Below are 12,205 nucleotides of genomic sequence, written 5' to 3' on the forward strand. Positions count from 1 at the left end.
CCACCATGGGTCCACTAAAAGCAATCTTATAGATTGCCTGGAGGACGGCCCAGTTAGCCAGAAATGGTGGAGGTGCCTAGCAGGCACTGTCCAACAAATCATGACACTGGCTGCAGCTGGCATTTCTTTGGCGGCGATGCCGCCATGGAAAGGCTTGTGGAGATTTTTGACGGGGGGCCTTTGAGGCCCCCCTTGTGTTGTGGGAAGGTGAGGGTGCACTGGGGGTACCCATGGTACCCACTTACATTGCCCAGCACTACCTGGCAGGGATGGTGTGGTGCCTGCAAGGTAGTGCAGTGAAATGCACAACATGGCATTTTAACATTGCGGTGGGTGCTGCTGCAGCAGCACCCGCCGCAATGTTATAATGCAAGATCCGTCCGCCATGGTGGCGGTTGCATCCTGATCGGGTGTGCGGGACTGCCACTTGCATGGCGGATGGTCCCGGTTTACACTAGGATGGTGGACGGACTCCAGTCCGTCGCCATCCTAATGACCCCCTAAGTTCACCCACCTGAGTGTGACATCAGTCTTCATAGAATCATCACCAATAGCGACACTGGCAGCTAACACTTCACATTAAAGTCAGAAACTGCCTCCATGTTCTGGAGCTGTTGATCTGGGTTACAAAATATAACTCTCAAACTCAATTGGGAGATACTTCATGCGGATAGATGTAAACCTATGTTTTTCGCTTGATTTATTTTACCTAAACGTTTCCCATATGTCACCGACATTGTATAGCAAAATATTGTATATTCCGTAAGAACGTCTCTTTCTTGAGGAGGCATGTACTCTTATCAACTTGCTGTAAATGAATTGAAATGCATCATGCTCAGAAATTGGCACTGTGGTGAACGTTCCATTTAAAACATGAACTACAGCGATGCATTTGCTTAATCTGCAGGTAGTGTACTGTACACTTTCCATAATTGGGCACTTTCTGTACCAGTTCCCGTCTTCTCTTCTGATGCCAGAAACAAAAGAAGTAAAAGCACATCTGCAAATGAAATCACAGCAACTCCTCCACGTCGATAGCCTTTCCGAGCATTCCTGTCAAACTGGTGCTTGCTTCCCAGCTGATATGGTTAAAAATGCCTCTTCATAGTGTATAACACTTCCTGGAAAGTTGGAATCCGCCTAATGTGCTGTGGATCAGCGCAGCAGCTTCTTGTCAGGCGGACAGCTGTGGGAGGAGGTTATTTTTTAAATATTAAACTAACATAAAACAAAATGGCTGCGGTTGCAAGAATGCACACACTACTTTAGACAGCTTCTGGTAGCTCAGCCAGCCCACTGATTACACTGGAATTACTCAGCTAATATCTAGCAGCTAGGCATTCGCCTACACTTTAATGAATGAAGCATGTACAAAGCGTGATGTAGTAAAGCCCTACAATTTATTTACAGTTAGACCTAATATTAGATCTGCAAATACATCCGTAATCTTTTTCTTGAATTTAATAGACAGATGATTCGCTTTCATTAAAAGTGTAGGAAAAGGTCAAGGTCAAATATCTTTATTCGATTGTTTGCATTTAACAATCATAAAAGTACAATTCAAAACATGTGCATTTGACACAAATAAAATTGTAATAAGAAGACATTACCAAAAAGGGAAGGACACAAGCGGAATATGTAGTTAAAAATATAAATATACGATTAGATAAAAAGATATAACTATCAGTAGCATAATTAATTAACCTTCCATACTTTTTCTAAACTTAAGTGCTAATTTTAAAAAGCTACATACAAGCATGGTACAGTCACAGTTTAGCATTTGAAAGTAATAAAGTGCTGGTCTGATTTGTGCAAAATTCAGTTGTTTAAGAAGAGGTTTTAAAAACAAATTACGAGGTACTGTATAATAAGGACAAATTAATATAAAGTGAGCCAGGTCTTGCGGAGACTTACTGTCGCAGCCGCAAGCTGGCAGCACTTGACCTCTATGGGCCCCACTTGGTACAGCTAGCAGTAGGTGAAACAAATCAAAACGAAACCTTGACAACAAGAAGCGTTCATAACCAGACATGGGCCAAGATAAATAGGGTTCCATTTGTAAACAGGTTTTTGTCAAAGCATGCTTCCTCACACTGTCTTTCTTGAGTCTGTAGGAAAAGAAAAGCAATAAGGAATACAAACATTGGTTATATTCTGATTAAAATGATAGACCTATGCTCTAGCTCCCGCATTTAAAAGGGAAGAGATGGAATAAGTGTCTCTTAAATGTTTGGTGCATGTTTGAACAAAAGGGCCAAATGGATTCCACAGTGGTGTCACCAAGGGCGGCCTTCAAGCACGTATTGAAGTACCATTGCGGGCCAATACTTTCCCTTTGTCTCCATTCTTCTTTCACCTTATTGAGTCAGCTGCCACCTGCCATGTATTTATTTATTTATTTATTTATTATAAGTTTTGTATAGCGCTAGCTGGACCCATGGGTATCAGAGCGCTTCACAACAGGTACAACAATGTGCCTTAGCAGCGAAGGAAGACTCCACATCTGGAAAACTTAAGGGCATTGCAAATAACATAATCATACAGATCATAAGGTCTACAGGGGGGGGGTTCTATGATCTTCCCCATTCGGTTCAGGTGTACTCAAGGAAGAGGGCTTTGAGTAAAGTCTTGAATTTCGGGAAATGGGAGGTCATTCTGATGTGGGGGGGGATGGCGTTCCAGATCTTGGGTGCATTACCCGCAAAGGATTTATTTATAGCTTTGTGTTTCCGCGATTTCAATGGAATGAGAAGAAGCGTGTTGGAGCTTCTGAGATTCCTGGACTGGCCAGCCCTTTTGAGTTTCGCGGCCAAGTATTCTGTTTTGCCTGTGTGAAGGGCTTTGTGTGTAAGACATGCTGTTCGAAAGTTGGCTCGTTGTTTAATAGGGAGCCATTTTAGATCCTTGAGCGCGCGAGAAATGTGGTTGAATTTCTTGGTTCCTGTAACCATTCTAGCCGCGGCATTGAGGGTGGTTTTCAAGGGGCCTAGGTGTGATTTAGCTTATCCGGTCAGGGCTGCGATTCCATAGTCAATTCTGGAGAGCACCAGTGCTTGAGTGGCCTGTTGAAGGTCCTTTGGAGGCAGGAAGGGTTTGATTTTGTAGAGAAGTTTCAGATTGAGGAAAGCGCTTTTGGCGGAGCTCGCGATGTGTTTTTTCATGTCTAGTTTGGGGTCTAGGGTGATTTCTAGGGACTTGACCAAATCTTTCGGCTTGAGGGTGCCATTGAGGGCGTCAATGGCCTTGAGCCATTCTTCAATTTGGGGGGTTTCGTCTCTGTTGGAGATGAGTAGAACTTCAGTTTTCTCTTGATTAAGCTTCAGGTGGTTCTGTGAGAGCCATTGTTGAACGACTTTGAGCGTGTCATTAAGTTTGAGAATGTCGTCCATAGAGGTGGTTTCCAGATAGAGCTGCGTGTCATCAGCATAGAGGTAGAAGGGGATGTTGGAATCCCTGAGTATTGTGGTGAGGGGTTCCATGTAGATATTGTAGAGTTGGGGAAAGAGTAATGACCCTTGTGGGACTCCTCTAATGACGGGTAGGGGGTCGGATTCAAAGCTTTTGATTTTTACTCTTTGCGAGCGATTGTGTAGAAAGGAGGAGAACCAGTTTAGTACCTTCATTTCCAAGCCTGCTCTTTCTTGAAGGATTTTGAGGAGCAATGTGTGATCAACAGTATCAAACGCGGCCGATAAGTCAAGGAGAATGAGAAGACAGCATTGGTCTGAGTCAAGTGATTTGTGTAGATCGTCTATGACGTTTAGGATGGCAGTTTCAGTGCTGCATCCCTTTCTGAATCCCGATTGGTGTGGGTCAAGGAGCTTGATGTTCTCTAAGTGTTGGGTTAACTGTGGCAGAACACATTTTCCCAGTGTTTTGGATAAGAGAGGTAGGTTTGACACGGGTCCAAAGTTGTTCATATCTTCCGTGTCCAACCCTGTTTTTTTTAGTAACAACGTGGCTTGGCCGACCTTGAGGCAATCCGGGATATTTCCCGAGCTCAGCAAGCTGTTGATGATTTTGCACCAAATTGGGGCTAGGGTGTGTTTCAGGGCTTTGGCCAGATTTATAGGAAGATGATCCAGGGAGTGGGATGACAGTTTGGCATTGGCGATCAGGGTGACGATCTCTGCTTCCTGAATCAGTGTGAAGACGGACCATTGAGTGGGTGGGATCAATAGGGTGCTGTCAGTCAGTGATGGGGTCTTGGTCTCCATGGGAAAGGAGGGGTTTGTGCTGAGAGAGAGGTCGATCTTGATGATGTTATCGTTAAAAAAGCTGGCAAAGTTGGATGTGTTAAATCGGATGTGTTAAATTTGGATGTTTGGCTTCTGCTGATGCTGAAGAGCTCTTTGGGACGGTTTTTAGCATTGTCTAGAGCGGAGCAGAAGAAAGAAGATTTTTTGTCCTTGATGAGTTTGTTGTAGTTTCTGCGTGCTGTCTTGAGTTGTTCGCGGTGATGTGTGGAGGGATTGCTCCTCCAGATTCTTTCTTGGGATCTGAGAAGTCTTCTTTCATCATTGATGTCAGAGGTGAACCAAGATCTCGATGGAATGCTTCAGGGTTTTTTTAGTTTCAAGGGCGCCAGGCGGTCAAGGGTGGACATCATGTTGGAATGGTAGAGAGAGGTGAGATCTGTGGTTGAGAGGTGCTCCATCGTGTTCGGTAGAAGAGTGCTTAATTCTTCTTCAAGGATGTTCTGTGGGACTTGGGCAGTATTCCTAATCCATTTGGAAGGAGCTTGTTTTATGTATTGAGTTGGCGCTCGTTGGTTGATATGGAAAAGAATTAAGTGGTGGTCTGACCAGTCTACTGGAATGATATAGTCAATGGTGATTGTGTAATTGTCCGCAATGATTGCGTCGAGTATCGCTCCTCTGTGGTGTGTTTCTTCAGAGCAGTGTTGTGTCAGATCGTTTTCTAGCAGAAGGCTGTTGAGGGATTGGATGAGTGGGTCATTTGTTTCATTCCATCTAATGTTGAGATCGCCCAGGATTATGTTGGTGGCGTTGTTGAGCGCGCATTGGGTGATTAGGTCAGAGAGTTGCATTCCGAATTCCTTTGAATTGCCTGGTGGGTGGTAGAGGAGATGGCAAAGTATTGACCTCTTTGCGCAAGATTTGATGTTGATAGAGAGGCATTCGAAGGAGCTGTACAGGCATGATGAGCTTTCCGTGATAGCGAGGTTACTCTTATGAATGATAGCTACACCTCCACCTCTCTGCTTATGGCGGTCTTTGTGTGTGATCGAAAATCCGGGCGGTACCAGCATGTCCATGATGAGGACTGACAGGGAGTTGAGCCAGGTTTTCGTGATAAAGGCTAGATCAATATCATGTGAGAGGATAGCTTCTGCTAATTCTGTTGCATGTTTGGAGGCAGATCTTCTGTTGATGAGCATGCATCTGATGCGGGGTTCTTCATCGGGCAACGACTGGCTGGGTTGGGCTCTGGTTAGAGAGGTTAGGTGTGTCGGGGGTCTGGGGAATCTAGAGGGGGGATGTTGCCTGCCCACTCCTGTAATTACTTGAATACGGGACTTGGGTGAGGAGATGGAGGTGGAGTCCCTCTCTGTGAATGCTGTGAGGTGCTCTGGTCGGGGGTCGTGGGGTGGTCATAGGATGAGGCGAGAGTGATCACTTCCTGGGGGGAGAGGGAGGGTTTCACTGTTCTCTGTCTGTCTGTTCGCTTCTCTGCCTCTGGTATAGTGACGTGTGGAAGCGATCTGGGGGGGCGAGGGTCGGGATGGGAGGAGGTGATTTGGGCAGTCTGGGAAGGGAGGAGGTAGGGGGGGTGAGGGGGCTGTTGGGTGGACACTTCATTTTTGGCTAGGGAAGAAAGAGTATTGTTCATGCCTCGGACCAGCGTTTCGAGCTGAGTTTCCAGAAGGGTGAGGCGGTGCGATATATTAATTGTGTGAGTAGGAGGAGGAAGGAGGATGGTGCTCTGTGCTGGCGTGAGTGTGCGCTTGTAGCGATGAAACTGGTATGGAACGGAGGGCGTGGGTGAATTGACTCTGTGGTTTCGGTATGAGCTACCCGAAAGCTGTCTCGATGTGTCTGGTCATTGGAGTGGGTGGGAGGGGGATGGAGGATGTAGTTAATCATAGGGGTGGAGTGCGTCGACTCGTCATGAGGGATGTGTGAGGGCGAACCACAGATGAAGATATTTCTGGGGGGGATCGGGGGAGAGGTGGAGCTCTTTCTAATTGGGTGGTAGGCTGCACTGTGGGGGGGTGGGTGTGAGGGTCAGGGAGCCATTGGGGATGGGGATGTGAGTGGGGCTCTTCTCTGGTGATCTGACTATCATTGTTGGGGGTGTGTAGTGTAGAGGCTGTGGGAGGACTCTCTAGATGTGAATGTGAATAGGGCTCTACTTTGGAGTGATCATTATGATTGGTGGTGGGGTGGAATTGGGCGGCGGTAGGAGCTATCTCTAGTAGGGTGGTAGGTTGCGCTGTCGGAGTATATGGTGGCGGGTTCTGGGCCGTTGTGAGTGGAGAAGGGAGTGGGGCTCTACTGTTGTGTGTTGAGTCTGAGTGGAGGGTGGGTAGAGTTGGCGACGGTTGGCACCTTCATAGCGGTGGACGGTTGGTGCTGGTTGGCATTAGGAGGCGGGGGTGGCACGGGGGGTGTGTTCGAGCGGGGTCCTGTGACTTGCTAGGGGTTGGAGTTTGGCCGGAAGAGCGTTCCATGCCTGTGGAGGGGTAAGAGAGGAGGTCATCTTTAACATGAGGAAAAGGGAATCAAAGAACTCGAGGTTCTCATTTTTTGCCTGTATCAGGATGGTGCCATTATCGAAAATGGTTGTGGAAATGGAGCCAGTGAGGGACTGGTGTTTTTGTAGGGAGATGGTAAGTTTGCGACTGAGTGCTGTGATGGTAGTTTTGGCGACTAGGAGGTGAGCATTAAGGCTGTTGATCCAGTGGTCAGGTCTGACGGTGTAAAAGATGAAGTCCATTTTTAGCTGCCCTCTATATGGGCAGTGGTATGTGTCTATGATTAGTGTTTCTGGGAATTGTCTGATAATTCTGAGTTTAAGGAGTTTTTTTGCTTTTTGCTTTGATAGAGAGTCTTTGAGGACAAGAAACAGCGAAAGCGTTTTGACCGTGGGGAGGCAGGTAGTTCGTGGTTAGGCATGGGTATTCGTCCGAGTGTATGGCTGGAGGCATCTTGGTTAGGTTGAGGAAGGAAGAGGGACTATCGAATGTGAGGGGCGGAGCAGATAATTGCAATGCAGGGGGTTGAAGTTATAGGCGAGTGCTCTCCGGAGTGCAATACTGTGGGATTCAATTTAGAGTGAGGTCTGCTAGTTCGGACCATCAGGGGTATAGACTGCCTGCCAGGGGGGTGTATAGACCTATTATGGGGGGGCGGGGAACGGGCGGAGGTGCTGTGTTCTCCAACTAGGAGTAAGAGCTGTTTGTTATCTGGGAAACAATATGCCAGGAGCCAGCAAGACTGTAAGATCAGGAATATCAGCAAAGAGGTCAGACTGCCCCTGAGGAATAATGTGGGTTAGGGGCTCTGTGGCAGGAGTGATCGTGCTGCAGTCGTCTACTTTGCTAATGGCCAACTTGGTGATCGGAGGCACTTCACTTTTGCCTGGGGCTGAGTTAGTTTGGTTGGCACATGCAGGGGGTGGTAATCTAATCTTCTCCTGCTTCTTAGGAGATCCAGACTGAGGGCGTCTTTAGTTAATGCTAATCAGTCAGAATTGGTGGCCATTTTGGGATCAGACGGCCCTTGACAAAGAATGGATTTGGGGTTAACCTCCGACGAGGCTTTCTTGGTCCTGCCACCTTTTTTAGCCCACTGCGGGGGTTGTATTCAAGTTGGCACGCTATTTGTGCTAATTGGTCGTTTTAAGCACTTTAGAGCGCCGAGTTTGCTGGGACTGTTGTGGGGTGGCAGCCATCTTGAGGACAGGCGTCCCGAGTGTAGTGAAGCATGACGGCGGTCGGATTCTTCTCTCGAGGAAACTACTATGATTCAGGGGAAATTGTTCATTCAGGGTCGGACTCCTCCTCGTGGCATGTCGTTGTTCTACTGGCTGCCTCGGGACACCGTCTTTCGCAACTCTTAAGATCCCGCAATACTCCCAGGACCCTTCTGGAGCTTCTCTTGGTTCGGTGAGTGAGGCTGGTAGCGCCTATCTTACTCATGGGCTACGGGGAGGGAGGGATGTGCGCTCCGGTGACAGTGTAAACTTTTACACCGTTCAGATAACCTGTGCAGTTGTTATTTTCCCCATGGTTGTGGGGACTCCCGTGTCAGCTTCCTCTTGTTGTTGCTGGTGCGGACCACCGCTTGTTGAGCCGGTCCAAGGAGGGGGCTCGGGGGGTTACTCCAGGTCGGGAATTAATCTCCTACCTTTCTCGGGGCTGCGGGGAGGGAGGGAGGAGCGCTCCGGTTTCATCAGAGCCCACCGATCAGCTCTCCTGGGCAGTCCGTATTTTCGTCGAGGATTCTGGTGACTCCTGTGTCAGCTTCCTCCCGCTGTCATCGGTGCGGACCACCGCTTGTAGCGCTGGACCGAGGAGGGGGTCCGGGGGGGTCGCTCTAGGTCGGGATTTACACTCTTGTGATCCCTCGACCCCGGAGCTCATCCCAACAGAAACATTTGTTTCACAAGAGGTTTCTTAGATTAAACTGGACGAAATGGATAAGATGAGTGTGGAAAATAGGGTGGATCGAAAGTTAGGAGTTAGGATGGGAATCCAAAATCAAGCACTAAAGTAGAATGCACAGACTGGGTAAAATGAGGAGGGATGGGAAGGCGCAGGGAGTAGCTCCCATATCAGGATTTTCCTAAAACTAACCCATGGCTCTACAGCTGCTATCATGGCAGATTTCTGCTTCTTGTACTACCACTGCTTTTTCTTAAGTATCATTGCAAAACCACTAAACATGCATGAGATCTCCACTCTCCTACAATAAATGAGCCAGATGGGTCATGAGAGGCATTATTCTGCCAGGGGGTAGAACCAATGCATGCAGGGTGGAAAAGTAGCTCTCCAGACTCCTGGACCTATTACCCTCTCTAATGATCTGCAAGTCTTTCTCAGTGGTGGGGACCACTGTCAGGCATCAGACCACTAGTACCTCCAACTCTCAGAGGACAATCGCTTGGAGATTTTCCACAGGGTTTCCACAGCCACCCTCCAACATGGGTCTCCACAAACTCTTCATAGGCATCGGAGCTTACAGCACTGTATCTATGTAGTGGCTAGTGATGCATGTCATGATACCCTGACACTGACCTAAAATTAGAATTCTGCAGGACAGAAGGATCAACATAAGTAAATCCAGTCCAGCAGCCATCATGGACTCAATGGTTCCCTTTTTTCATGACATGTTAGAGATTTACCCAGGCCACTTCGAGGGCCAAATTATGCAGTAGAGTTGAGTATATTACGCTGCAAGCAAATGCAAATTATGCGCATAACGCAGCACATATTACAATGGTATTACTTCATAATCTGGTAATTTTTACACATGTTAACACTGTATGGGCATTGGTTGCACCTCATTAGCACCAGTTTAACACTCAAATATAGTAATAAGCAACAGAAAGGTGACTAGTCAACCTTTGCAAAGGGCATTCCACTTTATGGCAACATGTGTCTGCTTTTTCAGTAACTTTTGAACCGTTTGGGTTAGAAATTTTATTTTGCTAAAATCTGCAGATTATGCAGCAGATGATGGATTATGTGGCAAATGCAGCACATCTATATTTATGCTAAAAATGCCAAGGCCATACAATTGCATAATTGCAATGGCTCTGGGTTTCCATTTGCTTGAGTTGAATGTATCTTAAACATGCATTTATGGTGATGAAATTACAATTGGAAATGAATTGTTGTGGAGAATTTGACTATGGATTTGTGTTCAAGGCACTTAGGGTCAGAGTAGGATGGTGGTCGGACTTCCTTCGTAACAGATCAACCGGCTAGCGGTCGGCGGTCCTGCAATAGGGATTATGATCTGACTGCCTGCAAGGCGGTAACACAGTGTATTCTTTGTATTGCTACAGGTGCTTCGGGCTGCAGCACACGCCGCAGTCCAAAAAGTGCACCCTGGACATATCACAGCATTGTGTGGCAGGCACCATAGGTGCCCCCCAAAACTGGGGCCGCTTCCTTCTCTTGGCGGGTAAACCGCACATGTAACGGCCGGAGGGAGGGACATCATAATCCCTATGGTGGTGCCTGGCAGGCACTGCCACACTGTATGGATTCAAGAACTCTATCCGTGGTGGTCAGTCTCTCCGACCACCACCCATCTGCCCACCATCCTAATGTGGTGGGCGGGAATCATCCTTACGATAGTGGTGGGACCGCCACCAACGGGCTGTCGGTGGCAGTCCCACCATCATCGTAATCAGGCCCTCAGTTATCATGGCACACTTTGTCATATTATGCATCCACAGCAGTACAATCATACTTATTTCAGTACTGCATTTGTAATAGTCACCAAATGTCTTAGTCAAAATGGTGTATCTGAGTTTCACACACCGCTGTCCATATTCTCATCTAATTGAGTTGGCAAAGGGATCATTAAGAGAATGAAATTGGTTGTACAGAAGGCAGACAGAAGGCACAACACTGTAAAAAACAGCACCTGGAGAATATTCAGAAATTCCTAATGCCAATTATATCTACTGTCAAAGGTGTATTAACAATTTTGCAGTTGGATAATAAAGATGATGTAAACTGTAGTTTAGGAGTTTGCTTTTTATTATGTACATATTGGAGTGCTTAGAGACATCAGGGGACGTCTTGTCTATGGACTTTGAGTTGCTTCTAAATTTGGATGCAATGCCTGCCTTTGGTTTTGGGGCCCTCTTACTGCTGGGTGGGGGTTTCCATCTTTCCCATATATCACCTGATGGCACCATTTTACAACCAAAAATGTATGTCATGCTTGACACGGAGCAAATGTTAGTTTTTTTTTACAATACCTACCCTAGGTTTTAGAGACAGCAAGGGACCTCTTTGCTAAAGGCTTTTGAGTTTGTGCAATCTTGGTAGTGGTGGATGTGTGAGGTTCTGAGGCCCTCCCACTGCCTCATTTGGCAGCACACCCATCCCTGAAATCACCTCAGCCTGCCCTTTGGCTTTCTATTAAGTGGCTGTTTACTTTTTATTACTGCACCTAAACATGTCCTTGAACCCAGAAAGGGGCCTCTCAGCTTCAGACTTTGGGCTTCATGTAGGCTTGGCTGCAGTGCTTATGTGAGGTTTTGAGGACCCACCACCCCTTCATATTGCTGCCTGCCCATTGCTAACATCACCTGAGTTTACACCCTGGCTCCTCACAAATCGTTTCTCACCTGATGTGGACAGTCGCAGCCGCTGCAGGTAGAGTGGGGGGGGATGTGGGGGGATTTCGAGAGACAACCATGAGGAGAAATTATTTATTTAATTTTCCAACGTGGTCATCTCTCGAAATCCCCCCCCCCCCAACACGGAACCGCTGCCCCACTGCTGTTACCTGCAACAGCCGTGGCTGAATGTGGAGTGCTTTGTTTTTTCATACTGCACCTACAGAGGACTTGGAGAGACCAGGGTGAACTCTTAGCTATGGACTTTTGGCTTCATCCAGGCTTAGTGACAGTGTCTTTGTAGACTTAAGAGGCCAATCTACAACCTCATATACCACCTGCACATCCCTGATATCACCTGAGTCCATCCCCATTGCACCACACAAGGCATGCTTGTTTGCTGTATGTTACAGCAACTACTGAGTGCTAGGAGGCACTTTAGGTGGTGCCTGTGTGTGCATTTCAAAGTCTTCTCTGACTCGTGTGGCCACTGACCCAACCACCCTGCGGCTGTCTACCTACCTCTGACATCACTTGAGCCCACCCCAGACTATCTACAAAGTACTTGCTGTCTGATCAGGAGCATCAGTGACACAATCACACAAAACATAAAATGTGCTTTTCTATGGGTCAAGAGGGTGACAGAAGAAAGTGAATGACTGGAAATGATACATATTTTGGCGAAGGTCCAGTCCTTTAATTATAATAATTTTCAGCTATTGTCAGTTGTGCATCAAGGATGGTATGCCTCTGAAATTTAGATTAAGCTACAGAACAGTGTAGCATGTACTGTTCCATCGGAAGAAGGGTAAAAACCATCATACTTCCAGCCACAAGCTTTTAGTAGCATAAATGTCTATATTTGTCAAAAAAGATTTTG

This window comes from Lissotriton helveticus, chromosome 8 (assembly GCF_964261635.1).
Source record: "Lissotriton helveticus chromosome 8, aLisHel1.1, whole genome shotgun sequence".
NCBI classification, from domain to species: Eukaryota; Metazoa; Chordata; class Amphibia; order Caudata; family Salamandridae; genus Lissotriton; species Lissotriton helveticus.